Source organism: Pseudomyrmex gracilis, unplaced genomic scaffold (assembly GCF_002006095.1).
Source record: "Pseudomyrmex gracilis isolate BER0280 unplaced genomic scaffold, ASM200609v1 scaffold_1741, whole genome shotgun sequence".
In the NCBI taxonomy this organism is placed as follows: Eukaryota; Metazoa; Arthropoda; class Insecta; order Hymenoptera; family Formicidae; genus Pseudomyrmex; species Pseudomyrmex gracilis.
In genome coordinates, this window is record NW_018022325.1 from 11,148 (window position 1) to 17,300 (window position 6,153).

The window sequence follows — 6,153 nt, forward strand, 5'->3', positions numbered from 1 at the left end:
TACGGTGTCGAATAATTTGGTGTCGAATAAATCTGTGTCGAATCGAGCGGTGTCGAATCGTACTGTGGTCAAACGGAACCCGCCCCTTTGTTACGGCACTCACCTTCGTTAAATCTGGCAAAATTCCTTCTTCTGTAATTACGTGACCTAAATACGTCACTTCCTTTCGAAAGAACTCACACTTGTCTGGTTGTAACTTGAGATTATACTCTCGCAGTCTATCAAATACATCTTTCATTTGTCTTCCTTGCTCTTCTAGGCTGGCCCCGTGTATAACTATGTCATCTAGGTTGACAAAAAACTGTATTCCTTGCAACCCCATCAAGACTGCATTCATCAATCTTTGAAACGTTGCCGGCGCGTTCTTCAGCCCAAAAGGCATTTTATTATATTTATAATGCCCGTACGGTGTTGAAAACGCCGTCTTTAACTTATCCTTTTCTCCCATTGGTATCTGATAATACCCAGAAGCCAGATCAAGGGTCGAAAAGTACTTGGCATTTTCCAACTGATCGAGAATATCAGTTATATTCGGCAACGAAAATGAATCCTCGATCGTGACATCGTTCAGCCGTCTAAAATCTACAACGACTCTCAACTTCCTGATGCCCGACGCGTCCATTTTTTTGGCACGACTAGGAGTGGTGCGTTCCATTCGCTCTTACTATTTTTTATTATCTTATTTTTTAACATTTCTTTGATCTGCTGATTACCTTCCTGTTTATGCTTCTCTGGCAAACGATACGGTTTAACGTTGATTGGTGTGGTGTCACTTTTTACCCGTATCTTGTGTGTCACTGCGTTAGTTTTAGTCAATGTTTCTCCTGCCAAATAAAATATATCGCTGTACGCTTCGCAAATCTTTAACAAGACTTGCTATTCTTCCGTATTTAGATGCTGCATGCGTAGTGCCTCCTTTACTTTTTCACCTCGCGCCTTTCCTTCCGTTTCGACGCTTACGCTTAAAACTTCGCTTTCTTCTTTCCCGCCTTTGCTTAGTTCCCCTACTTTTACTCGTAGTGTACTTATTTCTACTCTTTCTTCTGTAGTGTTTATTATACTTACTGGGCACAAATATTTCTCCGGCTGTACTAGACAACATCCCATAAATACTCCAGGCCGTGTTTTCTCTGCTTCTATTATGCCGACCTGATTGCTATCCGTGATTGCCTGTACGATGGTTTCGCTTCTTGGTTGGAACACTACGCTTTGATACGGACGCAGTGTCATCGAATCTTTACCTACCTCAAGCCGTTCTTTCTTGTAGTTATGTACGGCATTATATTTCCTAATGAAATCACTTTCAAGTATTCTTTGGTACTTAATTGGAAAGTCGTTTCTTACCACATATATTGCATGTTTTATTCTTCTGTGTCTCAATTGTATATGTGCCTTGATTCTTCCAATCACACAAGTTTTATGTCCGGTAACTCCGGTTATCTCCAGCTTGGTTTTTTCTGCCGGTATTCCGCTTTTCAGATATTTTTGCTTAATCAGTGAGACTTTTGCCCCTGTATCATATAACATTTCCACCTGACTTCTTTTTGCCTCTCTTATCGGTACTACAGCTAAATCTAGCTCTGTTTGTGCTGTATTTACCTCGGTCATTTGCAATTCTGCTACGGAGATAGATTTCTTTTTTCTTTTGTCTTCTTCTTCATTTCCTGACGTTACGCTACTGTCGCTTCGGCTTTTTTTTCTCGTGCCGCGCGTCTTGTTTCCCTTTGCGCGGTGTAATTTTTATCGTTTTTCCTGCCATTCAGCGACCAGCAGTTTTCTCGTAGGTGTCCTGTCTTGTTACAATAATTGCAGTGTTTCTCTATTGCATTTACTCGGTTGCCACTTGGCTTGGGCAAAGACACCTTTCCAGACCAACATTTTCGTCCAAAATGTCCGGTCTTGCCGCACTTATAGCAATTGTAACTTTTATTGCCACCACGTGCCTGATATTGCGCTCTATTTCTTGATTTTATACCCGCGGCCTTTTCCTCCGCGCTTGCCCCGGCTATTGCCTCCTGGAGCGTGTCTATATCGGTGCGACCGCACAATTAACCTTAAATTCTTTTGCAACTCGATTTGATAGTGATGCAATGCCTGTCCTTTAACAGTTTCCAAAATCGTACGCTTTTGGCCCATAGTTTGTTCTTTTCCTTCTACCATGGACTCATAAAGCTCCATCGCGAGTTAATTTTCCCGCTGACCAAAATTTAGCGCACTCTCGTCATTCTTTTGTTTTACTGAGCTGAACTCTATTTGCAATTCAGTTGTGTCTCTTTTTGCTGAATACGTGGTTTCTATCTCAAATTTCAACTGCTCAAAACTGTGTATATCCCGCGTTTCAAAATCTAGGAGTGCTTGTCCCTTTAATTTAGTGCACAGGATAGCCTCCAGTAACGTTTGCTCGTCTACCGGGTTTATATTTTTTACCGCATAACTACACGCGCTTAGAAATTCTCACAACTGCGTTTGTGATTTCCCATTGAACGTGGGTATCATTCCACGTGCTTCCTTCAGCGTTATATATCCGAGTAAGTGTGCAGTTTGGTTGCGTACGTCCGCAGCCGTTCGTCCGTAAGTTACGTTTAACGTATTGTTGTGTCTTAACGGCTCGTCGTTTCCCAGCGCTCGCGGGTTATGGTTTCTGTCACGTAGTTTGTTCACGTGTCTTGTCACCGTGGTCATACGCGTACTTAACAAGTCAAACAATCGCACCAACTGTCCCAACAATTCTTCTGTTGGACTAAAACTCTGTTTGCTCGTTCCCGCGGCTTCGTTCCTCGCGGAGTTATCCTCGACCAATGCGTTACACATTCGGTTAATTTCTTGATCGACTTCGCCTCGAGCATGATGTATTCTGCGCTCATCGGTTGTTTGTTCAACGTTGTCGTTATTCATTCCGACCTGATCTCTTGCCCGAAATACTTCACTTTCAAACGATATTAGAAAGTAATCGCGTCTGTGAGCCCGTGCGTTCGTGACTCCACCGTTTTGCAGATGTCCGGCACTGCTATCGTCCAGATCAAATAGAAATTCCCGTTCGATTACCACGTTTGGATATAACTCTGTGTCGCTATCGCAAAATACCAACGTTTGCCTCAATATATTCGGTTTTTGATACAACGCAGCTGATGCGATTCTTGATTCTTGTGACGGTACAAATTTTCTAGTTCGGTTTACCGGCTCAGTATGAATTTCGCGCCTACCCTCGCAACTGTCGGATCGTCCTAAATGCCAGTTTTCAGACATTCGCTTGTCCGTTTGCCCTTTTACAATCTATAACTTAACTTAAGTTAGTAATTGACGCATTTCAGCTACAATGTCACGACGCTTTTGGTTCCGCTGTTGGCCCCTTGATGCCGTCGCCACTGCTTTCTGCCGCTTCTACCGCTGCCGTCTGCCGCCGCCGCTGCTACTTTGCTTACGTTGCGTTTTTGCGTACACTGCTCCTCGGGGTACTCAACTTGAAAAATTTCTTACTCTAGTGCTGGTCCTTATCGTCCTGCTGCTTCCGCTACTTTGCCGCAGGCGCCTTGACCCTCAGTTTTCTCTGCTTACTTTTGCTGGATTACCGTGGTATTTTCACGATATGGTAACAATAGTTAAGATATAGGGGTTCTGATTCAGGGGCTCCGCGGGTGTGAGTGGGAGAGGAGGGGTAACCGCGTGCGGGAAGGGAGAGAGAGAAGGAGGAATTAATGGAGCCTTTTCTAAAAAAACCGCAAAGGGAGGGGGAAGGAGGGGTCAATGGAAGCATATTCGTAATAATGAGAGCAGGATCTGAGGAGTTGGGTATTGCGGATGAGATAACGTAGGAGTGTGGGTGGTGTTGGCGGAGCGTTGTTATCGGCTCCACCGGAATTAGCCAATTATCGGCGAGCCGTAAAAATGGAGCGTGCAATATTGGACGTGTGTTCTATTTATTTCAGATATCGATGACGTCATCGGTTGCAACGTGTTCGAACTTGTTCGTGCGTGTTCAAGGTCGTTCGGTCGATGACGTCATTGCAAAAATAATAGTACCTCTCAAGTATTTTTTAAATTGCGCTGTAAAATAATTAAATTATGAGAAAAAATGCGCAAACGACGTCATCGCTAAAAATAGAACTCGAACAGGTTCGAACGTGTTCAAGGTCGTTCGGGACGATGACGTCATCGCTAAAATATAAATTGCGCAGTAAAACAAAATAATTCCGAAAAAAACCGCAAATTACCCGGAAGCGATCGCGTTTAACACTAAATAGCGCGCAGTTTGCAATTGCGCAGCAAATAAATAAATAATTCCGAAACAAACCGCAATTTCCCGAAAAACAAATAATTCCGACAAAAACCGCAATTTCCCGGAAATAAATAATTCCGAGAAAAACCACAATTTCTCGGAAGTGAGCCTGTTCTTATCGCCCTAAGCGATCAGCCGCTTCCGGTTTAATGACGCACTTCCCGCGATAACGCAAAACCGTTGCGTACCGGATGTGGTGTTTTTTGAAACGCAATTTCAAACCTAAAGATTTCAAAGAAAGATAAGGAGTGAAATAAAAAGGCACCTCGAAGTTGGGAGCAAGTCACAAATCATTTTGATCGCAAGTCGTATAGATAACAAGTCGTCGTTGTTGTTGTTGAATCTGTATAACGGATCGAACACAACGTGCATTTTAAACCTATCGGTCGAAGAGTTGAAAAACATTCCAAAGAGGATTCTTNTAGAAGTGTTTGATAATCACGTGGAGCTTTTGTGGGATCGACTGCCTGAGCATTTGAAGGAAGATCCCGAGGTGCAGCTGTATCGTAGATGTCTCGAGCATTACAATCAACCGGAAGACTACGATCACATTGACGGACCTGCTCCGCTGAAAAAATATTGTCGCGCGTGTATTGCAAAAACCAAGATGGAAAATCAACAATGAATTGGATCAGACAACCAAAATCGCTTCAGTTCTTAGCCGCGAAAACAGTAGCAAAACATGTAGATGAGTACATTGAAATACACAATCTTGAAATTCCTAAAGTGTGCAAGGACGCAATACGAGAGATCTGGTTCGATGTACGGCTCTATCGCTACGATCGCGATATACATTGGTTATCGGTGCACGATCTACTTGAGGAACAAATATGGGAAGTGGAAAACAATTTCGACGAAGAGGATTTTAAAATCTTGCAACTATCCGCGCTCGCAATTAGAGAATACGATTGGCTTCCAAGATACGTCGAGACAGTTAATCACATCGAAATCGCATACATAGAGTTTAGAACGAGTTGCGCGGCTCTGAAACATCTGTCTCGCTTGTGCATCCGATGCGCGTTGCGAGTGTGGGAGTGGTGTAAACGACAACATCGGTACAAGTGGTTGCAGAATAGGTGGGTAAAAGTCATCGGACATCAAATGATCGAAGACGTTGATTTCATGACAGACGTTTAATGGAATTCAGAGCGATGGTGTTCCAACTGCTACAGACGACCGTTGTTTGTTTTGTATACAGAGGATGATTGTTATTAGAATACCGAGTGGCACAAGGATACATCCCCCGATGATGATGACTATGAGCAACTAATAGATGAAAAGATAAAAAAACGAAAATTGAATCCAACAAATATATACGATCCAATAATACTATCGTGAGTAAACAATTATATACGAGTATAAGCGAAGACAACATGAACGATTGCGAACCGCTCGAAGAAGAGGCCGCGCTCCTCGACGCGTTAAACGGTTACATCTCGTGGGAGGAACGGTGCGACGAACATCTAGAGACACTGAGAGAAGAGTGCCGTATAAAACGCCCGCGACCGTCCACAGGTGTGATAAGATGGCACGTCGCTCGTATCGCGCGACTCGAAAGTCTGCTTGCGGCCCTTCGCAAACAATTCGCGCATGTTGGTGCGGGTGTCGAGAGTGCGGGACTCGCATGGATCGAAGTCGAGACGGCGTTTACAAATCGTTTGGTGACCGGCATCGTGGTGAACAAGTCGTTCATCGAGCCCCGTCGATTTCTCGAAGCCGCTAGAGACACGGTGCTCGCGCGCGTTCATTAAGCGATCGCGCGGCACGCTAGTGTGAAAGTGAACATGGTGTTCAACGGGAAGTTTGTCGTGGGTGAAAAAACGAGTGTAAAATCGTTCAATACGCGCAATTGCGCGTTGTATCACTCGTCGGATCTG